Below are 27,123 nucleotides of genomic sequence, written 5' to 3'. Positions count from 1 at the left end.
GAAGTTTATTATCTACTCGTCTAGCGTTTTAAATTCGCAGAGTACAGGGTTCTTGGGTCTTGAAACTCGCAGAGTACATGGTTCTTGGGGTTTGAAACTTGCAAAGTACAGGGTATTTGGGGTTTAATACTAACAGAATTCTGGGCATTTGGGGTTTGAAGCTTGCCGTTTCCTCTCCAGGGATTAGAAACTCGCATAGTACAGGTCATTTGGGATTTGATAGTAGTAGAGTTCTGGGCATTTGGGGTTTGAAGTTTATTATCTACTCGTCTAGCGTTTTAAATTCGCAGAGTACAGGGTTCTTGGGTCTTGAAACTCGCAGAGTACAGGGTAATTGGGGTTTGAAACTTGCATAGTTCAGGACATTTGGAGTTAAAAGATTGCCGTTTACTCTCCTCACGCCTAGAACTCGTAGCGTACAGGGTTCATGGGGTCTGAGACTAGCAGCGTACAGGGCATTTAGGGTTTGAAGTTTATTATCTACTCGTCTAGCGTTTTAAATTCGCAGAGTACAGGGTTCTTGGATCTTGAAACTCGCAGAATACAGGGTTCTTGGGACTTGAAACTCGCAGATTACAGGTTTCTTGGGGTTGGAAACTTGCAAAGTAAAGGGCATTTGGGGTTTGATACTAACAGAATTCTGCGCATTTGGGATTTGAATCTTGCCGTTTCCTCTCCAGGGATTAGAAACTCGCATAGTACAGGTCATTTGGGATTTGATACTAGCAGAGTTCTGGGCATTTGGGGATTGAAGCTTGCCGCTTACATTTTTCGGAATTGAGACTTGCGTAGTTCAGGACATTTGGAGTTAAAAGATTGCCGTTTACTCTCCTCGCGCCTAGAACTAGCAGAGTACAGGGTTCTTGGGGTTTGAGACTTGCAGCGAACAGGGCATTTAGGGTTTGAAGTTTATTATCTACTCGTCTAGCGTTTAAAATTCGCAGAGTACAGGGTTCTTGGGTCTTGAAACTTGCAAAGTACAGGGCATTTTGGGTTTAAAGATAACCGTTTACTCTCCTCGCGCTTAGAATTCGCAGAGTACAGGGTAATTGGGGTTTTTAAACTCACAGAGTACAGGGCATTTGGGGTTTGAAGGTAACCGTTTACTCTCCTCGCGCCTAGAACTCGCAGCGTACAGGGTTCTTGGGGTCTGAGACTAGCAGCGTACAGGGCATTTGGGGTTTGAAGTTTATTATCTACTCGTCTAGCGTTTTAAATTCGCAGAGTACAGGGTTCTTGGGTCTTGAAACTCGCAGAGTACAGGGTACTTGGGGTTTTTAAACACACAGAGTACAGGGCATTTGGGATTTAAAGATAACCGTTTACTCTCCTCGCGCCTCGAACTCGTAGCGTACAGGATTCGTGGGGTTTTAGACTAGCAGCGTACAGGGCATTTGGGATTTAAAGATAACCGTTTACTCTCCTCGCGCCTAGAACTCGCAGCGTACAGGGTTCTTGGGGTTTTAGACTAGCAGCGTACAGGGCATTTGGGATTTGATACTAGCAGAGTTCTGGGCATTTGGGGTTTGAAGCTTGCCGTTTACTTTCCTCGGAACTGTGACTTGCATAGTTCAGGACATTTGGAGTTAAAATATTGCCGTTTACTCTCCTCGCGCCTAGATCTAGCAGAGTACAGGGTATTTGGGGTTTGAAGTTTATTATCTACTCGTCTAGCGTTTAAAATTCGCAGAGTACAGGGTTCTTGGGTCTTGAAACTTGCAAAGTACAGGGCATTTTGGGTTTAAAGATAACCGTTTACTCTCCTCGCGCTTAGAATTCGCAGAGTACAGGGTAATTGGGGTTTTTAAACTCACAGAGTCCAGGGCATTTGGGGTTTGAAGGTAACCGTTTACTCTCCTCGCGCCAAGAACTTGCAGCGTACAGGGTTCTTGGGGTCTGATACTAGCAGCGTACAGGGCATTTGGGGTTTGAAGTTTATTATCTACTCGTCTAGCGTTTTAAATTCGCAGAGTACAGGGTTCTTGGGTCTTGAAACTCGCAGAGTACATGGTTCTTGGGGTTTGAAACTTGCAAAGTACAGGGTATTTGGGGTTTAATACTAACAGAATTCTGGGCATTTGGGGTTTGAAGCTTGCCGTTTCCTCTCCAGGGATTAGAAACTCGCATAGTACAGGTCATTTGGGATTTGATAGTAGTAGAGTTCTGGGCATTTGGGGTTTGAAGTTTATTATCTACTCGTCTAGCGTTTTAAATTCGCAGAGTACAGGGTTCTTGGGTCTTGAAACTCGCAGAGTACAGGGTAATTGGGGTTTTTAAACTCACAGAGTACAGGGCATTTGGGGTTTGAAGGTAACCGTTTACTCTCCTCGCGCCTAGAACTCGCAGCGTACAGGGTTCTTGGGGTCTGAGACTAGCAGCGTACAGGGCATTTGGGGTTTGAAGTTTATTATCTACTCGTCTAGCGTTTTAAATTCGCAGAGTACAGGGTTCTTGGGTCTTGAAAATCGCAGAGTACAGGGTTCTTGGGGTTTGAAACTTGCATAGTTCAGGACATTTGGAGTTAAAAGATTGCCGTTTACTCTCCTCACGCCTAGAACTCGTAGCGTACAGGGTTCATGGGGTCTGAGACTAGCAGCGTACAGGGCATTTAGGGTTTGAAGTTTATTATCTACTCGTCTAGCGTTTTAAATTCGCAGAGTACAGGGTTCTTGGATCTTGAAACTCGCAGAATACAGGGTTCTTGGGACTTGAAACTCGCAGATTACAGGTTTCTTGGGGTTGGAAACTTGCAAAGTAAAGGGCATTTGGGGTTTGATACTAACAGAATTCTGCGCATTTGGGATTTGAATCTTGCCGTTTCCTCTCCAGGGATTAGAAACTCGCATAGTACAGGTCATTTGGGATTTGATACTAGCAGAGTTCTGGGCATTTGGGGATTGAAGCTTGCCGCTTACATTTTTCGGAATTGAGACTTGCGTAGTTCAGGACATTTGGAGTTAAAAGATTGCCGTTTACTCTCCTCGCGCCTAGAACTAGCAGAGTACAGGGTTCTTGGGGTTTGAGACTTGCAGCGAACAGGGCATTTAGGGTTTGAAGTTTATTATCTACTCGTCTAGCGTTTAAAATTCGCAGAGTACAGGGTTCTTGAGTCTTGAAACTTGCAAAGTACAGGGCATTTTGGGTTTAAAGATAACCGTTTACTCTCCTCGCGCTTAGAATTCGCAGAGTACAGGGTAATTGGGGTTTTTAAACTCACAGAGTACAGGGCATTTGGGGTTTGAAGGTAACCGTTTACTCTCCTCGCGCCTAGAACTCGCAGCGTACAGGGTTCTTGGGGTCTGAGACTAGCAGCGTACAGGGCATTTGGGGTTTGAAGTTTATTATCTACTCGTCTAGCGTTTTAAATTCGCAGAGTACAGGGTTCTTGGGTCTTGAAACTCGCAGAGTACAGGGTACTTGGGGTTTTTAAACACACAGAGTACAGGGCATTTGGGATTTAAAGATAACCGTTTACTCTCCTCGCGCCTCGAACTCGTAGCGTACAGGATTCGTGGGGTTTTAGACTAGCAGCGTACAGGGCATTTGGGATTTAAAGATAACCGTTTACTCTCCTCGCGCCTAGAACTCGCAGCGTACAGGGTTCTTGGGGTTTTAGACTAGCAGCGTACAGGGCATTTGGGATTTGATACTAGCAGAGTTCTGGGCATTTGGGGTTTGAAGCTTGCCGTTTACTTTCCTCGGAACTGTGACTTGCATAGTTCAGGACATTTGGAGTTAAAATATTGCCGTTTACTCTCCTCGCGCCTAGATCTAGCAGAGTACAGGGTATTTGGGGTTTGAAGTTTATTATCTACTCGTCTAGCGTTTAAAATTCGCAGAGTACAGGGTTCTTGGGTCTTGAAACTTGCAAAGTACAGGGCATTTTGGGTTTAAAGATAACCGTTTACTCTCCTCGCGCTTAGAATTCGCAGAGTACAGGGTAATTGGGGTTTTTAAACTCACAGAGTCCAGGGCATTTGGGGTTTGAAGGTAACCGTTTACTCTCCTCGCGCCAAGAACTTGCAGCGTACAGGGTTCTTGGGGTCTGATACTAGCAGCGTACAGGGCATTTGGGGTTTGAAGTTTATTATCTACTCGTCTAGCGTTTTAAATTCGCAGAGTACAGGGTTCTTGGGTCTTGAAACTCGCAGAGTACATGGTTCTTGGGGTTTGAAACTTGCAAAGTACAGGGTATTTGGGGTTTAATACTAACAGAATTCTGGGCATTTGGGGTTTGAAGCTTGCCGTTTCCTCTCCAGGGATTAGAAACTCGCATAGTACAGGTCATTTGGGATTTGATAGTAGTAGAGTTCTGGGCATTTGGGGTTTGAAGTTTATTATCTACTCGTCTAGCGTTTTAAATTCGCAGAGTACAGGGTTCTTGGGTCTTGAAACTCGCAGAGTACAGGGTAATTGGGGTTTTTAAACTCACAGAGTACAGGGCATTTGGGGTTTGAAGGTAACCGTTTACTCTCCTCGCGCCTAGAACTCGCAGCGTACAGGGTTCTTGGGGTCTGAGACTAGCAGCGTACAGGGCATTTGGGGTTTGAAGTTTATTATCTACTCGTCTAGCGTTTTAAATTCGCAGAGTACAGGGTTCTTGGGTCTTGAAAATCGCAGAGTACAGGGTTCTTGGGGTTTGAAACTTGCATAGTTCAGGACATTTGGAGTTAAAAGATTGCCGTTTACTCTCCTCACGCCTAGAACTCGTAGCGTACAGGGTTCATGGGGTCTGAGACTAGCAGCGTACAGGGCATTTAGGGTTTGAAGTTTATTATCTACTCGTCTAGCGTTTTAAATTCGCAGAGTACAGGGTTCTTGGATCTTGAAACTCGCAGAATACAGGGTTCTTGGGACTTGAAACTCGCAGATTACAGGTTTCTTGGGGTTGGAAACTTGCAAAGTAAAGGGCATTTGGGGTTTGATACTAACAGAATTCTGCGCATTTGGGATTTGAATCTTGCCGTTTCCTCTCCAGGGATTAGAAACTCGCATAGTACAGGTCATTTGGGATTTGATACTAGCAGAGTTCTGGGCATTTGGGGATTGAAGCTTGCCGCTTACATTTTTCGGAATTGAGACTTGCGTAGTTCAGGACATTTGGAGTTAAAAGATTGCCGTTTACTCTCCTCGCGCCTAGAACTAGCAGAGTACAGGGTTCTTGGGGTTTGAGACTTGCAGCAAACAGGGCATTTAGGGTTTGAAGTTTATTATCTACTCGTCTAGCGTTTAAAATTCGCAGAGTACAGGGTTCTTGGGTCTTGAAACTTGCAAAGTACAGGGCATTTTGGGTTTAAAGATAACCGTTTACTCTCCTCGCGCTTAGAATTCGCAGAGTACAGGGTAATTGGGGTTTTTAAACTCACAGAGTACAGGGCATTTGGGGTTTGAAGGTAACCGTTTACTCTCCTCGCGCCTAGAACTCGCAGCGTACAGGGTTCTTGGGGTCTGAGACTAGCAGCGTACAGGGCATTTGGGGTTTGAAGTTTATTATCTACTCGTCTAGCGTTTTAAATTCGCAGAGTACAGGGTTCTTGGGTCTTGAAACTCGCAGAGTACAGGGTACTTGGGGTTTTTAAACACACAGAGTACAGGGCATTTGGGATTTAAAGATAACCGTTTACTCTCCTCGCGCCTCGAACTCGTAGCGTACAGGATTCGTGGGGTTTTAGACTAGCAGCGTACAGGGCACTTGGGATTTAAAGATAACCGTTTACTCTCCTCGCGCCTAGAACTCGCAGCGTACAGGGTTCTTGGGGTTTTAGACTAGCAGCGTACAGGGCATTTGGGATTTGATACTAGCAGAGTTCTGGGCATTTGGGGTTTGAAGCTTGCCGTTTACTTTCCTCGGAACTGTGACTTGCATAGTTCAGGACATTTGGAGTTAAAATATTGCCGTTTACTCTCCTCGCGCCTAGATCTAGCAGAGTACAGGGTATTTGGGGTTTGAAGTTTATTATCTACTCGTCTAGCGTTTAAAATTCGCAGAGTACAGGGTTCTTGGGTCTTGAAACTTGCAAAGTACAGGGCATTTTGGGTTTAAAGATAACCGTTTACTCTCCTCGCGCCAAGAACTTGCAGCGTACAGGGTTCTTGGGGTCTGATACTAGCAGCGTACAGGGCATTTGGGGTTTGAAGTTTATTATCTACTCGTCTAGCGTTTTAAATTCGCAGAGTACAGGGTTCTTGGGTCTTGAAACTCGCAGAGTACATGGTTCTTGGGGTTTGAAACTTGCAAAGTACAGGGTATTTGGGGTTTAATACTAACAGAATTCTGGGCATTTGGGGTTTGAAGCTTGCCGTTTCCTCTCCAGGGATTAGAAACTCGCATAGTACAGGTCATTTGGGATTTGATACTAGCAGCGTACAGGGCATTTGGGGTTTGAAGTTTATTATCTACTCGTCTAGCGTTTTAAATTCGCAGAGTACAGGGTTCTTGGGTCTTGAAACTCGCAGAGTACAGGGTAATTGGGGTTTTTAAACTCACAGAGTACAGGGCATTTGGGGTTTGAAGGTAACCGTTTACTCTCCTCGCGCCTAGAACTCGCAGCGTACAGGGTTCTTGGGGTCTGAGACTAGCAGCGTACAGGGCATTTGGGGTTTGAAGTTTATTATCTACTCGTCTAGCGTTTTAAATTCGCAGAGTACAGGGTTCTTGGGTCTTGAAAATCGCAGAGTACAGGGTTCTTGGGGTTTGAAACTTGCATAGTTCAGGACATTTGGAGTTAAAAGATTGCCGTTTACTCTCCTCACGCCTAGAACTCGTAGCGTACAGGGTTCATGGGGTCTGAGACTAGCAGCGTACAGGGCATTTAGGGTTTGAAGTTTATTATCTACTCGTCTAGCGTTTTAAATTCGCAGAGTACAGGGTTCTTGGATCTTGAAACTCGCAGAATACAGGGTTCTTGGGACTTGAAACTCGCAGATTACAGGTTTCTTGGGGTTGGAAACTTGCAAAGTAAAGGGCATTTGGGGTTTGATACTAACAGAATTCTGCGCATTTGGGATTTGAATCTTGCCGTTTCCTCTCCAGGGATTAGAAACTCGCATAGTACAGGTCATTTGGGATTTGATACTAGCAGAGTTCTGGGCATTTGGGGATTGAAGCTTGCCGCTTACATTTTTCGGAATTGAGACTTGCGTAGTTCAGGACATTTGGAGTTAAAAGATTGCCGTTTACTCTCCTCGCGCCTAGAACTAGCAGAGTACAGGGTTCTTGGGGTTTGAGACTTGCAGCGAACAGGGCATTTAGGGTTTGAAGTTTATTATCTACTCGTCTAGCGTTTAAAATTCGCAGAGTACAGGGTTCTTGGGTCTTGAAACTTGCAAAGTACAGGGCATTTTGGGTTTAAAGATAACCGTTTACTCTCCTCGCGCTTAGAATTCGCAGAGTACAGGGTAATTGGGGTTTTTAAACTCACAGAGTACAGGGCATTTGGGGTTTGAAGGTAACCGTTTACTCTCCTCGCGCCTAGAACTCGCAGCGTACAGGGTTCTTGGGGTCTGAGACTAGCAGCGTACAGGGCATTTGGGGTTTGAAGTTTATTATCTACTCGTCTAGCGTTTTAAATTCGCAGAGTACAGGGTTCTTGGGTCTTGAAACTCGCAGAGTACAGGGTACTTGGGGTTTTTAAACACACAGAGTACAGGGCATTTGGGATTTAAAGATAACCGTTTACTCTCCTCGCGCCTCGAACTCGTAGCGTACAGGATTCGTGGGGTTTTAGACTAGCAGCGTACAGGGCATTTGGGATTTAAAGATAACCGTTTACTCTCCTCGCGCCTAGAACTCGCAGCGTACAGGGTTCTTGGGGTTTTAGACTAGCAGCGTACAGGGCATTTGGGATTTGATACTAGCAGAGTTCTGGGCATTTGGGGTTTGAAGCTTGCCGTTTACTTTCCTCGGAACTGTGACTTGCATAGTTCAGGACATTTGGAGTTAAAATATTGCCGTTTACTCTCCTCGCGCCTAGATCTAGCAGAGTACAGGGTATTTGGGGTTTGAAGTTTATTATCTACTCGTCTAGCGTTTAAAATTCGCAGAGTACAGGGTTCTTGGGTCTTGAAACTTGCAAAGTACAGGGCATTTTGGGTTTAAAGATAACCGTTTACTCTCCTCGCGCTTAGAATTCGCAGAGTACAGGGTAATTGGGGTTTTTAAACTCACAGAGTCCAGGGCATTTGGGGTTTGAAGGTAACCGTTTACTCTCCTCGCGCCAAGAACTTGCAGCGTACAGGGTTCTTGGGGTCTGATACTAGCAGCGTACAGGGCATTTGGGGTTTGAAGTTTATTATCTACTCGTCTAGCGTTTTAAATTCGCAGAGTACAGGGTTCTTGGGTCTTGAAACTCGCAGAGTACATGGTTCTTGGGGTTTGAAACTTGCAAAGTACAGGGTATTTGGGGTTTAATACTAACAGAATTCTGGGCATTTGGGGTTTGAAGCTTGCCGTTTCCTCTCCAGGGATTAGAAACTCGCATAGTACAGGTCATTTGGGATTTGATACTAGCAGCGTACAGGGCATTTGGGGTTTGAAGTTTATTATCTACTCGTCTAGCGTTTTAAATTCGCAGAGTACAGGGTTCTTGGGTCTTGAAACTCGCAGAGTACAGGGTAATTGGGGTTTTTAAACTCACAGAGTACAGGGCATTTGGGGTTTGAAGGTAACCGTTTACTCTCCTCGCGCCTAGAACTCGCAGCGTACAGGGTTCTTGGGGTCTGAGACTAGCAGCGTACAGGGCATTTGGGGTTTGAAGTTTATTATCTACTCGTCTAGCGTTTTAAATTCGCAGAGTACAGGGTTCTTGGGTCTTGAAAATCGCAGAGTACAGGGTTCTTGGGGTTTGAAACTTGCATAGTTCAGGACATTTGGAGTTAAAAGATTGCCGTTTACTCTCCTCACGCCTAGAACTCGTAGCGTACAGGGTTCATGGGGTCTGAGACTAGCAGCGTACAGGGCATTTAGGGTTTGAAGTTTATTATCTACTCGTCTAGCGTTTTAAATTCGCAGAGTACAGGGTTCTTGGATCTTGAAACTCGCAGAATACAGGGTTCTTGGGACTTGAAACTCGCAGATTACAGGTTTCTTGGGGTTGGAAACTTGCAAAGTAAAGGGCATTTGGGGTTTGATACTAACAGAATTCTGCGCATTTGGGATTTGAATCTTGCCGTTTCCTCTCCAGGGATTAGAAACTCGCATAGTACAGGTCATTTGGGATTTGATACTAGCAGAGTTCTGGGCATTTGGGGATTGAAGCTTGCCGCTTACATTTTTCGGAATTGAGACTTGCGTAGTTCAGGACATTTGGAGTTAAAAGATTGCCGTTTACTCTCCTCGCGCCTAGAACTAGCAGAGTACAGGGTTCTTGGGGTTTGAGACTTGCAGCGAACAGGGCATTTAGGGTTTGAAGTTTATTATCTACTCGTCTAGCGTTTAAAATTCGCAGAGTACAGGGTTCTTGGGTCTTGAAACTTGCAAAGTACAGGGCATTTTGGGTTTAAAGATAACCGTTTACTCTCCTCGCGCTTAGAATTCGCAGAGTACAGGGTAATTGGGGTTTTTAAACTCACAGAGTACAGGGCATTTGGGGTTTGAAGGTAACCGTTTACTCTCCTCGCGCCTAGAACTCGCAGCGTACAGGGTTCTTGGGGTCTGAGACTAGCAGCGTACAGGGCATTTGGGGTTTGAAGTTTATTATCTACTCGTCTAGCGTTTTAAATTCGCAGAGTACAGGGTTCTTGGGTCTTGAAACTCGCAGAGTACAGGGTACTTGGGGTTTTTAAACACACAGAGTACAGGGCATTTGGGATTTAAAGATAACCGTTTACTCTCCTCGCGCCTCGAACTCGTAGCGTACAGGATTCGTGGGGTTTTAGACTAGCAGCGTACAGGGCATTTGGGATTTAAAGATAACCGTTTACTCTCCTCGCGCCTAGAACTCGCAGCGTACAGGGTTCTTGGGGTTTTAGACTAGCAGCGTACAGGGCATTTGGGATTTGATACTAGCAGAGTTCTGGGCATTTGGAGTTTGAAGCTTGCCGTTTACTTTCCTCGGAACTGTGACTTGCATAGTTCAGGACATTTGGAGTTAAAATATTGCCGTTTACTCTCCTCGCGCCTAGATCTAGCAGAGTACAGGGTATTTGGGGTTTGAAGTTTATTATCTACTCGTCTAGCGTTTAAAATTCGCAGAGTACAGGGTTCTTGGGTCTTGAAACTTGCAAAGTACAGGGCATTTTGGGTTTAAAGATAACCGTTTACTCTCCTCGCGCTTAGAATTCGCAGATTACAGGGTAATTGGGGTTTTTAAACTCACAGAGTCCAGGGCATTTGGGGTTTGAAGGTAACCGTTTACTCTCCTCGCGCCAAGAACTTGCAGCGTACAGGGTTCTTGGGGTCTGATACTAGCAGCGTACAGGGCATTTGGGGTTTGAAGTTTATTATCTACTCGTCTAGCGTTTTAAATTCGCAGAGTACAGGGTTCTTGGGTCTTGAAACTCGCAGAGTACATGGTTCTTGGGGTTTGAAACTTGCAAAGTACAGGGTATTTGGGGTTTAATACTAACAGAATTCTGGGCATTTGGGGTTTGAAGCTTGCCGTTTCCTCTCCAGGGATTAGAAACTCGCATAGTACAGGTCATTTGGGATTTGATAGTAGTAGAGTTCTGGGCATTTGGGGTTTGAAGTTTATTATCTACTCGTCTAGCGTTTTAAATTCGCAGAGTACAGGGTTCTTGGGTCTTGAAACTCGCAGAGTACAGGGTAATTGGGGTTTTTAAACTCACAGAGTACAGGGCATTTGGGGTTTGAAGGTAACCGTTTACTCTCCTCGCGCCTAGAACTCGCAGCGTACAGGGTTCTTGGGGTCTGAGACTAGCAGCGTACAGGGCATTTGGGGTTTGAAGTTTATTATCTACTCGTCTAGCGTTTTAAATTCGCAGAGTACAGGGTTCTTGGGTCTTGAAAATCGCAGAGTACATGGTTCTTGGGGTTTGAAACTTGCAAAGTACAGGGTATTTGGGGTTTAATACTAACAGAATTCTGGGCATTTGGGGTTTGAAGCTTGCCGTTTCCTCTCCAGGGATTAGAAACTCGCATAGTACAGGTCATTTGGGATTTGATAGTAGTAGAGTTCTGGGCATTTGGGGTTTGAAGTTTATTATCTACTCGTCTAGCGTTTTAAATTCGCAGAGTACAGGGTTCTTGGGTCTTGAAACTCGCAGAGTACAGGGTAATTGGGGTTTTTAAACTCACAGAGTACAGGGCATTTGGGGTTTGAAGGTAACCGTTTACTCTCCTCGCGCCTAGAACTCGCAGCGTACAGGGTTCTTGGGGTCTGAGACTAGCAGCGTACAGGGCATTTAGGGTTTGAAGTTTATTATCTACTCGTCTAGCGTTTTAAATTCGCAGAGTACAGGGTTCTTGGATCTTGAAACTCGCAGAATACAGGGTTCTTGGGACTTGAAACTCGCAGATTACAGGTTTCTTGGGGTTGGAAACTTGCAAAGTAAAGGGCATTTGGGGTTTGATACTAACAGAATTCTGCGCATTTGGGATTTGAATCTTGCCGTTTCCTCTCCAGGGATTAGAAACTCGCATAGTACAGGTCATTTGGGATTTGATACTAGCAGAGTTCTGGGCATTTGGGGATTGAAGCTTGCCGCTTACATTTTTCGGAATTGAGACTTGCGTAGTTCAGGACATTTGGAGTTAAAAGATTGCCGTTTACTCTCCTCGCGCCTAGAACTAGCAGAGTACAGGGTTCTTGGGGTTTGAGACTTGCAGCGAACAGGGCATTTAGGGTTTGAAGTTTATTATCTACTCGTCTAGCGTTTAAAATTCGCAGAGTACAGGGTTCTTGGGTCTTGAAACTTGCAAAGTACAGGGCATTTTGGGTTTAAAGATAACCGTTTACTCTCCTCGCGCTTAGAATTCGCAGAGTACAGGGTAATTGGGGTTTTTAAACTCACAGAGTACAGGGCATTTGGGGTTTGAAGGTAACCGTTTACTCTCCTCGCGCCTAGAACTCGCAGCGTACAGGGTTCTTGGGGTCTGAGACTAGCAGCGTACAGGGCATTTGGGGTTTGAAGTTTATTATCTACTCGTCTAGCGTTTTAAATTCGCAGAGTACAGGGTTCTTGGGTCTTGAAAATCGCAGAGTACAGGGTTCTTGGGGTTTGAAACTTGCAAAGTACAGGGCATTTTGGGTTTAAAGATAACCGTATACTCTCCTCGCGCTTAGAATTCGCAGAGTACAGGGTTCTTGGGTCTTGAAACTCGCAGAGTACAGGGTACTTGGGGTTTTTAAACTCACACAGTACAGGGCATTTGGGATTTAAAGATAACCGTTTACTCTCCTCGCGCTTAGAATTCGCAGAGTACAGGGTAATTGGGGTTTTTAAACTCACAGAGTACAGGGCATTTGGGGTTTGAAGGTAACCGTTTACTCTCCTCGCGCCTAGAACTCGCAGCGTACATGGTTCTTGGGGTCTGAGACTAGCAGCGTACAGGGCATTTGGGGTTTGAAGTTTATTATCTACTCGTCTAGCGTTTTAAATTCGCAGAGTACAGGGTTCTTGGGTCTTGAAAATCGCAGAGTACAGGGTTCTTGGGGTTTGAAACTTGCATAGTTCAGGACATTTGGAGTTAAAAGATTGCCGTTTACTCTCCTCACGCCTAGAACTCGTAGCGTACAGGGTTCATGGGGTCTGAGACTAGCAGCGTACAGGGCATTTAGGGTTTGAAGTTTATTATCTACTCGTCTAGCGTTTTAAATTCGCAGAGTACAGGGTTCTTGGATCTTGAAACTCGCAGAATACAGGGTTCTTGGGACTTGAAACTCGCAGATTACAGGTTTCTTGGGGTTGGAAACTTGCAAAGTAAAGGGCATTTGGGGTTTGATACTAACAGAATTCTGCGCATTTGGGATTTGAATCTTGCCGTTTCCTCTCCAGGGATTAGAAACTCGCATAGTACAGGTCATTTGGGATTTGATACTAGCAGAGTTCTGGGCATTTGGGGATTGAAGCTTGCCGCTTACATTTTTCGGAATTGAGACTTGCGTAGTTCAGGACATTTGGAGTTAAAAGATTGCCGTTTACTCTCCTCGCGCCTAGAACTAGCAGAGTACAGGGTTCTTGGGGTTTGAGACTTGCAGCGAACAGGGCATTTAGGGTTTGAAGTTTATTATCTACTCGTCTAGCGTTTAAAATTCGCAGAGTACAGGGTTCTTGGGTCTTGAAACTTGCAAAGTACAGGGCATTTTGGGTTTAAAGATAACCGTTTACTCTCCTCGCGCTTAGAATTCGCAGAGTACAGGGTAATTGGGGTTTTTAAACTCACAGAGTACAGGGCATTTGGGGTTTGAAGGTAACAGTTTACTCTCCTCGCGCCTAGAACTCGCAGCGTACAGGGTTCTTGGGGTCTGAGACTAGCAGCGTACAGGGCATTTGGGGTTTGAAGTTTATTATCTACTCGTCTAGCGTTTTAAATTCGCAGAGTACAGGGTTCTTGGGTCTTGAAACTCGCAGAGTACAGGGTACTTGGGGTTTTTAAACACACAGAGTACAGGGCATTTGGGATTTAAAGATAACCGTTTACTCTCCTCGCGCCTCGAACTCGTAGCGTACAGGATTCGTGGGGTTTTAGACTAGCAGCGTACAGGGCATTTGGGATTTAAAGATAACCGTTTACTCTCCTCGCGCCTAGAACTCGCAGCGTACAGGGTTCTTGGGGTTTTAGACTAGCAGCGTACAGGGCATTTGGGATTTGATACTAGCAGAGTTCTGGGCATTTGGGGTTTGAAGCTTGCCGTTTACTTTCCTCGGAAATGTGACTTGCATAGTTCAGGACATTTGGAGTTAAAATATTGCCGTTTACTCTCCTCGCGCCTAGATCTAGCAGAGTACAGGGTATTTGGGGTTTGAAGTTTATTATCTACTCGTCTAGCGTTTAAAATTCGCAGAGTACAGGGTTCTTGGGTCTTGAAACTTGCAAAGTACAGGGCATTTTGGGTTTAAAGATAACCGTTTACTCTCCTCGCGCTTAGAATTCGCAGAGTACAGGGTAATTGGGGTTTTTAAACTCACAGAGTCCAGGGCATTTGGGGTTTGAAGGTAACCGTTTACTCTCCTCGCGCCAAGAACTTGCAGCGTACAGGGTTCTTGGGGTCTGATACTAGCAGCGTACAGGGCATTTGGGGTTTGAAGTTTATTATCTACTCGTCTAGCGTTTTAAATTCGCAGAGTACAGGGTTCTTGGGTCTTGAAACTCGCAGAGTACATGGTTCTTGGGGTTTGAAACTTGCAAAGTACAGGGTATTTGGGGTTTAATACTAACAGAATTCTGGGCATTTGGGGTTTGAAGCTTGCCGTTTCCTCTCCAGGGATTAGAAACTCGCATAGTACAGGTCATTTGGGATTTGATAGTAGTAGAGTTCTGGGCATTTGGGGTTTGAAGTTTATTATCTACTCGTCTAGCGTTTTAAATTCGCAGAGTACAGGGTTCTTGGGTCTTGAAACTCGCAGAGTACAGGGTAATTGGGGTTTTTAAACTCACAGAGTACAGGGCATTTGGGGTTTGAAGGTAACCGTTTACTCTCCTCGCGCCTAGAACTCGCAGCGTACAGGGTTCTTGGGGTCTGAGACTAGCAGCGTACAGGGCATTTGGGGTTTGAAGTTTATTATCTACTCGTCTAGCGTTTTAAATTCGCAGAGTACAGGGTTCTTGGGTCTTGAAAATCGCAGAGTACATGGTTCTTGGGGTTTGAAACTTGCAAAGTACAGGGTATTTGGGGTTTAATACTAACAGAATTCTGGGCATTTGGGGTTTGAAGCTTGCCGTTTCCTCTCCAGGGATTAGAAACTCGCATAGTACAGGTCATTTGGGATTTGATAGTAGTAGAGTTCTGGGCATTTGGGGTTTGAAGTTTATTATCTACTCGTCTAGCGTTTTAAATTCGCAGAGTACAGGGTTCTTGGGTCTTGAAACTCGCAGAGTACAGGGTAATTGGGGTTTTTAAACTCACAGAGTACAGGGCATTTGGGGTTTGAAGGTAACCGTTTACTCTCCTCGCGCCTAGAACTCGCAGCGTACAGGGTTCTTGGGGTCTGAGACTAGCAGCGTACAGGGCATTTAGGGTTTGAAGTTTATTATCTACTCGTCTAGCGTTTTAAATTCGCAGAGTACAGGGTTCTTGGATCTTGAAACTCGCAGAATACAGGGTTCTTGGGACTTGAAACTCGCAGATTACAGGTTTCTTGGGGTTGGAAACTTGCAAAGTAAAGGGCATTTGGGGTTTGATACTAACAGAATTCTGCGCATTTGGGATTTGAATCTTGCCGTTTCCTCTCCAGGGATTAGAAACTCGCATAGTACAGGTCATTTGGGATTTGATACTAGCAGAGTTCTGGGCATTTGGGGATTGAAGCTTGCCGCTTACATTTTTCGGAATTGAGACTTGCGTAGTTCAGGACATTTGGAGTTAAAAGATTGCCGTTTACTCTCCTCGCGCCTAGAACTAGCAGAGTACAGGGTTCTTGGGGTTTGAGACTTGCAGCGAACAGGGCATTTAGGGTTTGAAGTTTATTATCTACTCGTCTAGCGTTTAAAATTCGCAGAGTACAGGGTTCTTGGGTCTTGAAACTTGCAAAGTACAGGGCATTTTGGGTTTAAAGATAACCGTTTACTCTCCTCGCGCTTAGAATTCGCAGAGTACAGGGTAATTGGGGTTTTTAAACTCACAGAGTACAGGGCATTTGGGGTTTGAAGGTAACCGTTTACTCTCCTCGCGCCTAGAACTCGCAGCGTACAGGGTTCTTGGGGTCTGAGACTAGCAGCGTACAGGGCATTTGGGGTTTGAAGTTTATTATCTACTCGTCTAGCGTTTTAAATTCGCAGAGTACAGGGTTCTTGGGTCTTGAAAATCGCAGAGTACAGGGTTCTTGGGGTTTGAAACTTGCAAAGTACAGGGCATTTTGGGTTTAAAGATAACCGTATACTCTCCTCGCGCTTAGAATTCGCAGAGTACAGGGTTCTTGGGTCTTGAATCTCGCAGAGTACAGGGTACTTGGGGTTTTTAAACTCACACAGTACAGGGCATTTGGGATTTAAAGATAACCGTTTACTCTCCTCGCGCTTAGAATTCGCAGAGTACAGGGTAATTGGGGTTTTTAAACTCACAGAGTACAGGACATTTGGGGTTTGAAGGTAACCGTTTACTCTCCTCGCGCCTAGAACTCGCAGCGTACATGGTTCTTGGGGTCTGAGACTAGCAGCGTACAGGGCATTTGGGGTTTGAAGTTTATTATCTACTCGTCTAGCGTTTTAAATTCGCAGAGTACAGGGTTCTTGGGTCTTGAAAATCGCAGAGTACAGGGTTCTTGGGGTTTGAAACTTGCATAGTTCAGGACATTTGGAGTTAAAAGATTGCCGTTTACTCTCCTCACGCCTAGAACTCGTAGCGTACAGGGTTCATGGGGTCTGAGACTAGCAGCGTACAGGGCATTTAGGGTTTGAAGTTTATTATCTACTCGTCTAGCGTTTTAAATTCGCAGAGTACAGGGTTCTTGGATCTTGAAACTCGCAGAATACAGGGTTCTTGGGACTTGAAACTCGCAGATTACAGGTTTCTTGGGGTTGGAAACTTGCAAAGTAAAGGGCATTTGGGGTTTGATACTAACAGAATTCTGCGCATTTGGGATTTGAATCTTGCCGTTTCCTCTCCAGGGATTAGAAACTCGCATAGTACAGGTCATTTGGGATTTGATACTAGCAGAGTTCTGGGCATTTGGGGATTGATACTAACAGAATTCTGCGCATTTGGGATATGAATCTTGCCGTTTCCTCTCCAGGGATTAGAAACTCGCATAGTACAGGTCATTTGGGATTTGATACTAGCAGAGTTCTGGGCATTTGGGGATTGAAGCTTGCCGCTTACATTTTTCGGAATTGAGACTTGCGTAGTTCAGGACATTTGGAGTTAAAAGATTGCCGTTTACTCTCCTCGCGCCTAGAACTAGCAGAGTACAGGGTTCTTGGGGTTTGAGACTTGCAGCGAACAGGGCATTTAGGGTTTGAAGTTTATTATCTACTCGTCTAGCGTTTTAAATTCGCAGAGTACAGGGTTCTTGGGTCTTGAAAATCGCAGAGTACAGGGTTCTTGGGGTTTGAAACTTGCAAAGTACAGGGCATTTTGGGTTTAAAGATAACCGTATACTCTCCTCGCGCTTAGAATTCGCAGAGTACAGGGTTCTTGGGTCTTGAAACTCGCAGAGTACAGGGTACTTGGGGTTTTTAAACTCACACAGTACAGGGCATTTGGGATTTAAAGATAACCGTTTACTCTCCTCGCGCTTAGAATTCGCAGAGTACAGGGTAATTGGGGTTTTTAAACTCACAGAGTACAGGGCATTTGGGGTTTGAAGGTAACCGTTTACTCTCCTCGCGCCTAGAACTCGCAGCGTACATGGTTCTTGGGGTCTAAGACTAGCAGCGTACAGGGCATTTGGGGTTTGAAGTTTATTATCTACTCGTCTAGCGTTTTAAATTCGCAGAGTACAGGGTTCTTGGGTCTTGAAAATCGCAGAGTACAGGGTTCTTGGGGTTTGAAACTTGCATAGTTCAGGACATTTGGAGTTAAAAGATTGCCGTTTACTCTCCTCACGCCTAGAACTCGTAGCGTACAGGGTTCATGGGGTCTGAGACTAGCAGCGTACAGGGCATTTAGGGTTTGAAGTTTATTATCTACTCGTCTAGCGTTTTAAATTCGCAGAGTACAGGGTTCTTGGATCTTGAAACTCGCAGAATACAGGGTTCTTGGGACTTGAAACTCGCAGATTACAGGTTTCTTGGGGTTGGAAACTTGCAAAGTAAAGGGCATTTGGGGTTTGATACTAACAGAATTCTGCGCATTTGGGATTTGAATCTTGCCGTTTCCTCTCCAGGGATTAGAAACTCGCATAGTACAGGTCATTTGGGATTTGATACTAGCAGAGTTCTGGGCATTTGGGGATTGAAGCTTGCCGCTTACATTTTTCGGAATTGAGACTTGCGTAGTTCAGGACATTTGGAGTTAAAAGATTGCCGTTTACTCTCCTCGCGCCTAGAACTAGCAGAGTACAGGGTTCTTGGGGTTTGAGACTTGCAGCGAACAGGGCATTTAGGGTTTGAAGTTTATTATCTACTCGTCTAGCGTTTAAAATTCGCAGAGTACAGGGTTCTTGGGTCTTGAAACTTGCAAAGTACAGGGCATTTTGGGTTTAAAGATAACCGTTTACTCTCCTCGCGCTTAGAATTCGCAGAGTACAGGGTAATTGGGGTTTTTAAACTCACAGAGTACAGGGCATTTGGGGTTTGAAGGTAACCGTTTACTCTCCTCGCGCCTAGAACTCGCAGCGTACAGGGTTCTTGGGGTCTGAGACTAGCAGCGTACAGGGCATTTGGGGTTTGAAGTTTATTATCTACTCGTCTAGCGTTTTAAATTCGCAGAGTACAGGGTTCTTGGGTCTTGAAAATCGCAGAGTACAGGGTTCTTGGGGTTTGAAACTTGCAAAGTACAGGGCATTTTGGGTTTAAAGATAACCGTATACTCTCCTCGCGCTTAGAATTCGCAGAGTACAGGGTTCTTGGGTCTTGAAACTCGCAGAGTACAGGGTACTTGGGGTTTTTAAACTCACACAGTACAGGGCATTTGGGATTTAAAGATAACCGTTTACTCTCCTCGCGCTTAGAATTCGCAGGGTACAGGGTAATTGGGGTTTTTAAACTCACAGAGTATAGGGCATTTGGGGTTTGTAGGTAACCGTTTACTCTCCTCGCGCCTAGAACTCGCAGCGTACAGGGTTCTTGGGGTCTGAGACTAGCAGCGTACAGGGCATTTGGGGTTTGAAGTTTATTATCTACTCGTCTAGCGTTTTAAATTCGCAGAGTACAGGGTTCTTGGGTCTTGAAAATCGCAGAGTACAGGGTTCTTGGGGTTTGAAACTTGCAAAGAACAGGGCATTTTGGGTTTAAAGATAACCGTATACTCTCCTCGCGCTTAGAATTCGCAGAGTACAGGGTTCTTGGGTCTTGAAACTCGCAGAGTACAGGGTACTTTGGGTTTTTAAACTCACAGAGTACAGGGCATTTGGGATTTAAAGATAACCGTTTACTCTCCTCGCGCCTAGAACTCGTAGCGTACAGGATTCTTGGGGTTTTAGACTAGCAGCGTACAGGGCATTTGGGATTTGATACTTGCAGAGTTCTGGGCATTTGGCGTTTGAAGCTTGCCGTTTACTTTCCTCGGAATTGAGACTTGCATAGTTCAGGACATTTGGAGTTAAAATATTGCCGTTTACTCTCCTCGCGCCTAGATCTAGCAGAGTACAGGGTATTTGGGGTTTGAAGTTCATTATCTACTCGTCTAGCGTTTAAAATTCGAAGAGTACAGGGTTCTTGGATCTTGAAACTTGCAAAGTACAGGGCATTTTGGGTTTAAAGATAACCGTATACTCTCCTCGCGCTTAGAATTCGCAGAGTACAGGGTTCTTGGGTCTTGAAACTCGCAGAGTACAGGGTACTTTGGGTTTTTAAACTCACAGAGTACAGGGCATTTGGGATTTAAAGATAACCGTTTACTCTCCTCGCGCCTAGAACTCGCAGCGTACAGGATTGTTGGGGTTTTAGACTAGCAGCGTAAAGGTCATTTGGGATTTGATACTAGCAGAGTTCTGGGCATTTGGGGTTTGAAGCTTGCCGTTTACTTTCCTCGGAACAGAGACTTGCATAGTTTAGGACATTTGGAGTTAAAAGATTGCCGTTTACTCTCCTCACGCCTAGAACTCGTAGCGTACAGGGTTCTTGGATCTTGAAACTCGCAGAGTACAGGGTTCTTGGGTCTTGAAACTCGCAGATTACAGGGTTCTTAGGGTTTGAAACTTGCAAAGTAAAGGGCATTTGGGGTTTGATACTAACAGAATTCTGCGCATTTGGGATTTGAATCTTGCCGTTTCCTCTCCAGGGATTAGAAACTCGCATAGTACAGGTCATTTGGGATTTGATACTAGCAGAGTTCTGGGCATTTGTGTTTTGAAGCTTGCCGTTTACATTCCTCGGAATTGAGACTTGCATAGTTCAGGACATTTGGAGTTAAAAGATTACCGTTTATTCTCCTCGCGCCTAGATCTAGCGGAGTACAGGGTTCTTGGGGTTTGAGACTAGCAGCGTACAGGATTCTTGGGGTTTGAAACTAGCAGCGTACAGGGTTCTTGAGGTTTGAGACTAGCAGCGTACAGGGTTCTTGGGGTTCTTAGGGTTTGCGAATCGCAGAGTACAGGGCATTTGGGGTTTGAATTTTATTATCTACTCGTCTAGCGTTTTAAATTCGCAGAGTACAGGGTTCTTGGATCTTGAAACTCGCAGAGTACAGGGTTCTTGGGTCTTGAAACTCGCAGATTACAGGTTTCTTGGGGTTGGAAACTTGCATAGTTCAGGACATTTGGAGTTAAAAGATTGCCGTTTACTCTCCTCACGCCTAGAACTCGTAGCGTACAGGGTTCATGGGGTCTGAGACTAGCAGCGTACAGGGCATTTAGGGTTTGAAGTTTATTATCTACTCGTCTAGCGTTTTAAATTCGCAGAGTACAGGGTTCTTGGATCTTGAAACTCGCAGAATACAGGGTTCTTGGGACTTGAAACTCGCAGATTACAGGTTTCTTGGGGTTGGAAACTTGCAAAGTAAAGGGCATTTGGGGTTTGATACTAACAGAATTCTGCGCATTTGGGATTTGAATCTTGCCGTTTCCTCTCCAGGGATTAGAAACTCGCATAGTACAGGTCATTTGGGATTTGATACTAGCAGAGTTCTGGGCATTTGGGGATTGAAGCTTGCCGTTTACATTTTTCGGAATTGAGACTTGCGTAGTTCAGGACATTTGGAGTTAAAAGATTGCCGTTTACTCTCCTCGCGCCTAGAACTAGCAGAGTACAGGGTTCTTGGGGTTTGAGACTTGCAGCGTACAGGGCATTTAGGGTTTGAAGTTTATTATCTACTCGTCTGGCGTTTTAAATTCGCAGAGTACAGGGTTCTTGGGTCTTGAAACTCGCAGAGTACAGGGTACTTGGGGTTTTTAAACTCACAGAGTACAGGGCATTTGGGATTTAAAGATAACCGTTTACTCTCCTCGCGCCTCGAACTCGTAGCGTACAGGATTCTTGGGGTTTTAGACTAGCAGCGTACAGGGCATTTGGGATTTGATACTAGCAGAGTTCTGGGCATTTGGGGTTTGAAGCTTGCCGTTTACTTTCCTCGGAACTGTGACTTGCATAGTTCAGGACATTTGGAGTTAAAATATTGCCGTTTACTCTCCTCGCGCCTAGATCTAGCAGAGTACAGGGTATTTGGGGTTTGAAGTTTATTATCTACTCGTCTAGCGTTTAAAATTCGCAGAGTACAGGGTTCTTGGGTCTTGAAACTTGCAAAGTACAGGGCATTTTGGGTTTAAAGATAACCGTTTACTCTCCTCGCGCTTAGAATTCGCAGAGTACAGGGTAATTGGGGTTTTTAAACTCACAGAGTCCAGGGCATTTGGGGTTTGAAGGTAACCGTTTACTCTCCTCGCGCCAAGAACTCGCAGCGTACAGGGTTCTTGGGGTCTGATACTAGCAGCGTACAGGGCATTTGGGGTTTGAAGTTTATTATCTACTCGTCTAGCGTTTTAAATTCGCAGAGTACAGGGTTCTTGGGTCTTGAAACTCGCAGAGTACATGGTTCTTGGGGTTTGAAACTTGCAAAGTACAGGGTATTTGGGGTTTAATACTAACAGAATTCTGGGCATTTGGGGTTTGAAGCTTGCCGTTTCCTCTCCAGGGATTAGATACTCGCATAGTACAGGTCATTTGGGATTTGATAGTAGTAGAGTTCTTGGCATTTGGGGTTTGAAGCTTGCCGTTTACTTTCCTCGGAACTGAGACTTGCATAGTTCAGGACATTTGGAGTTAAAAGATTGCCGTTTACTCTCCTCACGCCTAGAACTCGTAGCGTACAGGGTTCATGGGGTCTGAGACTAGCAGCGTACAGGGCATTTAGGGTTTGAAGTTTATTATCTACTCGTCTAGCGTTTTAAATTCGCAGAGTACAGGGTTCTTGGGTCTTGAAACTTGCAGAGTACATGGTTCTTGGGGTTTGAAACTTGCAAAGTACAGGGTATTTGGGGTTTAATACTAACAGAATTCTGGGCATTTGGGGTTTGAAGCTTGCCGTTTCCTCTCCAGGGATTAGATACTCGCATAGTACAGGTCATTTGGGATTTGATAGTAGTAGAGTTCTTGGCATTTGGGGTTTGAAGCTTGCCGTTTACTTTCCTCGGAACTGAGACTTGCATAGTTCAGGACATTTGGAGTTAAAAGATTGCCGTTTACTCTCCTCACGCCTAGAACTCGTAGCGTACAGGGTTCATGGGGTCTGAGACTAGCAGCGTACAGGGCATTTAGGGTTTGAAGTTTATTATCTACTCGTCTAGCGTTTTAAATTCGCAGAGTACAGGGTTCTTGGGTCTTGAAACTTGCAGAGTACATGGTTCTTGGGGTTTGAAACTTGCAAAGTACAGGGTATTTGGGGTTTAATACTAACAGAATTCTGGGCATTTGGGGTTTGAAGCTTGCCGTTTCCTCTCCAGGGATTAGAAACTCGCATAGTACAGGTCATTTGGGATTTGATAGTAGTAGAGTTCTGGGCATTTGGGGTTTGAAGCTTGCCGTTTACTTTCCTCGGAACTGAGACTTGCATAGTTCAGGACATTTGGAGTTAAAATATTGCCGTTTACTCTCCTCGCGCCTAGATCTAGCAGAGTACAGGGTATTTGGGGTTTGAAGTTTATTATCTACTCGTCTAGCGTTTAAAATTCGCAGAGTACAGGGTTCTTGGGTCTTGAAACTTGCAAAGTACAGGGCATTTTGGGTTTAAAGATAACCGTTTACTCTCCTCGCGCTTAGAATTCGCAGAGTACAGGGTAATTGGGGTTTTTGAACTCACAGAGTACAGGGCATTTGGGGTTTGAAGGTAACCGTTTACTCTCCTCGCGCCTAGTACTCGCAGCGTACAGGGTTCTCGGGGTCTGAGACTAGCAGCGTACAGGGCATTTGAGGTTTGAAGTTTATTATCTACTCGTCTAGCGTTTTAAATTCGCAGAGTACAGGGTTCTTGGGTCTTGAAACTCGCAGAGTACAGGGTACTTGGGGTTTTTAAACTCACACAGTACAGGGCATTTGGGATTTAAAGATAACCGTTTACTCTCCTCGCGCTTAGAATTCGCAGAGTACAGGGTAATTGGGGTTTTTGAACTCACAGAGTACAGGGCATTTGGGGTTTGAAGGTAACCGTTTACTCTCCTCGCGCCTAGTACTCGCAGCGTACAGGGTTCTTGGGGTCTGAGACTAGCAGCGTACAGGGCATTTGAGGTTTGAAGTTTATTATCTACTCGTCTAGCGTTTTAAATTCGCAGAGTACAGGGTTCTTGGGTCTTGAAACTCGCAGAGTACAGGGTACTTGGGGTTTTTAAACTCACACAGTACAGGGCATTTGGGATTTAAAGATAACCGTTTACTCTCCTCGCGCTTAGAATTCGCAGAGTACAGGGTAATTGGGGTTTTTAAACTCACAGAGTACAGGGCATTTGGGGTTTGAAGGTAACCGTTTACTCTCCTCGCGCCTAGAACTCGCAGCGTACAGGGTTCTTGGGGTCTGATACTAGCAGCGTACAGGGCATTTGGGGTTTGAAGTTTATTATCTACTCGTCTAGCGTTTTAAATTCGCAGAGTACAGGGTTCTTGGGTCTTGAAACTCGCAGAGTACATGGTTCTTGGGGTTTGAAACTTGCAAAGTACAGGGTATTTGGGGTTTAATACTAACAGAATTCTGGGCATTTGGGGTTTGAAGCTTGCCGTTTCCTCTCCAGGGATTAGAAACTCGCATAGTACAGGTCATTTGGGATTTGATAGTAGTAGAGTTCTGGGCATTTGGGGTTTGAATCTTGCCGTTTACTTTCCTCGGAACTGAGACTTGCATAGTTCAGGACATTTGGAGTTAAAATATTGCCGTTTACTCTTCTCGCGCCTAGATCTAGCAGAGTACAGGGTATTTGGGGTTTGAAGTTTATTATCTACTCGTCTAGCGTTTAAAATTCGCAGAGTACAGGGTTCTTGGGTCTTGAAACTTGCAAAGTACAGGGCATTTTGGGTTTAAAGATAACCGTTTACTCTCCTCGCGCTTAGAATTCGCAGAGTACAGGGTAATTGGGGTTTTTGAACTCACAGAGTACAGGGCATTTGGGGTTTGAAGGTAACCGTTTACTCTCCTCGCGCCTAGTACTCGCAGCGTACAGGGTTCTTGGGGTCTGAGACTAGCAGCGTACAGGGCATTTGAGGTTTGAAGTTTATTATCTACTCGTCTAGCGTTTTAAATTCGCAGAGTACAGGGTTCTTGGGTCTTGAAACTCGCAGAGTACAGGGTACTTGGGGTTTTTAAACTCACACAGTACAGGGCATTTGGGATTTAAAGATAACCGTTTACTCTCCTCGCGCTTAGAATTCGCAGAGTACAGGGTAATTGGGGTTTTTAAACTCACAGAGTACAGGGCATTTGGGGTTTGAAGGTAACAGTTTACTCTCCTCGCGCCTAGAACTCGCAGCGTACAGGGTTCTTGGGGTCTGAGACTAGCAGCGTACAGGGCATTTGGGGTTTGAAGTTTATTATCTACTCGTCTAGCGTTTTAAATTCGCAGAGTACAGGGTTCTTGGGTCTTGAAAATCGCAGAGTACAGGGTTCTTGGGGTTTGAAACTTGCAAAGTACAGGGCATTTTGGGTTTAAAGATAACCGTATACTCTCCTCGCGCTTAGAATTCGCAGAGTACAGGGAACTTGGGGTTTTTAAACTCACAGAGTACAGGGCATTTGGGGTTTAAAGATAACCGTTTACTCTCCTCGCGCCTAGAACTCGCAGCGTACAGGGTTCTTGGGGTCTGATACTAGCAGCGTACAGGGCATTTGGGGTTTGAAGTTTATTATCTACTCGTCTAGCGTTTTAAATTCGCAGAGTACAGGGTTCTTGGGTCTTGAAACTCGCAGAGTACATGGTTCTTGGGGTTTGAAACTTGCAAAGTACAGGGTATTTGGGGTTTAATACTAACAGAATTCTGGGCATTTGGGGTTTGAAGCTTGCCGTTTCCTCTCCAGGGATTAGAAACTCGCATAGTACAGGTCATTTGGGATTTGATAGTAGTAGAGTTCTGGGCATTTGGGGTTTGAATCTTGCCGTTTACTTTCCTCGGAACTGAGACTTGCATAGTTCAGGACATTTGGAGTTAAAATATTGCCGTTTACTCTCCTCGCGCCTAGATCTAGCAGAGTACAGGGTATTTGGGGTTTGAAGTTTATTATCTACTCGTCTAGCGTTTAAAATTCGCAGAGTACAGGGTTCTTGGGTCATGAAACTTGCAAAGTACAGGGCATTTTGGGTTTAAAGATAACCGTTTACTCTCCTCGCGCTTAGAATTCGCAGAGTACAGGGTAATTGGGGTTTTTAAACTCACAGAGTACAGGGCATTTGGGGTTTGAAGGTAACCGTTTACTCTCCTCTCGCCTAGTACTCGCAGCGTACAGGGTTCTTGGGGTCTGAGACTAGCAGCGTACAGGGCATTTGGGGTTTGAAGGTAACCGTTTACTCTCTTCGCGCCTAGAACTCGTAGCGTACAGGATTCTTGGGGTTTTAGACTAGCAGCGTACAGGGCATTTGGGATTTGATACTAGCAGAGTTCTGGGCATTTGGGGTTTGAAGCTTGCCGTTTACTTTCCTCGGAACTGTGACTTGCATAGTTCAGGACATTTGGAGTTAAAATATTGCCGTTTACTATCCTCGCGCCTAGATCTAGCAGAGTACAGGGTATTTGGGGTTTGAAGTTTATTATCTACTCGTCTAGCGTTTAAAATTCGCAGAGTACAGGGTTCTTGGGTCTTGAAACTTGCAAAGTACAGGGCATTTTGGGTTTAAAGATAACCGTTTACTCTCCTCGCGCTTAGAATTCGCAGAGTACAGGGTAATTGGGGTTTTTAAACTCACAGAGTACAGGGCATTTGGGGTTTGAAGGTAACCGTTTACTCTCCTCTCGCCTAGTACTCGCAGCGTACAGGGTTCTTGGGGTCTGAGACTAGCAGCGTACAGGGCATTTGGGGTTTGAAGTTTATTATCTACTCGTCTAGCGTTTTAAATTCGCAGAGTACAAGGTTCTTGGGTCTTGAAAATCGCAGAGTACAGGGTTCTTGGGGTTTGAAACTTGCAAAGTACAGGGCATTTTGGGTTTAAAGATAACCGTATACTCTCCTCGCGCTTAGAATTCGCAGAGTACAGGGTTCATGGGTCTTGAAACTCGCAGAGTACAGGGTACTTGGGGTTTTTAAACTCACAGAGTACAGGGCATTTGGGATTTAAAGATAACCGTTTACTCTCCTCGCGCCTAGAACTCGTAGCGTACAGGATTCTTGAGGTTTTAGACTAGCAGCGTACAGGGCATTTGGGATTTGATACTTGCAGAGTTCTGGGCATTTGGGGTTTGAAGCTTGCCGTTTACTTTCCTCGGAATTGAGACTTGCATAGTTCAGGACATTTGGAGTTAAAATATTGCCGTTTACTCTCCTCGCGCCTAGATCTAGCAGAGTACAGGGTATTTGGGGTTTGAAGTTCATTATCTACTCGTCTAGCGTTTAAAATTCGAAGAGTACAGGGTTCTTGGGTCTTGAAACTTGCAAAGTACAGGGCATTTTGGGTTGAAAGATAACCGTTTACTCTCCTCGTGCTTAGAATTCGCAGAGTACAGGGTACTTGGTGTTTGAGACTCGCATAGTACAGTGCATTTGGGATTTATAGATTGCCGTTTACTCTCCTCGCGCCTAGAACTCGCAGCGTACAGGGTTCTTGGGGTCTGAGACTAGCAGCGTACAGGGCATTTGGGGTTTGAAGTTTATTATCTACTCGTCTAGCGGTTTAAATTCGCAGAGTACAGGGCTCTTGGGTCTTGACAATCGCAGAGTACAGGGTTCTTGGGGTTTGAAACTTGCAAAGTACAGGGCATTTTGGGTTTAAAGATAACCG

Source organism: Phymastichus coffea, unplaced genomic scaffold (genome assembly GCF_024137745.1).
Source record: "Phymastichus coffea isolate CEN01 unplaced genomic scaffold, Cenicafe_Pcof_1.1 PCOF00064, whole genome shotgun sequence".
Classification (NCBI taxonomy): Eukaryota; Metazoa; Arthropoda; class Insecta; order Hymenoptera; family Eulophidae; genus Phymastichus; species Phymastichus coffea.
The sequence above is the reverse complement of the archived record's forward strand: the minus strand, read 5'-3'. Positions refer to the sequence as shown.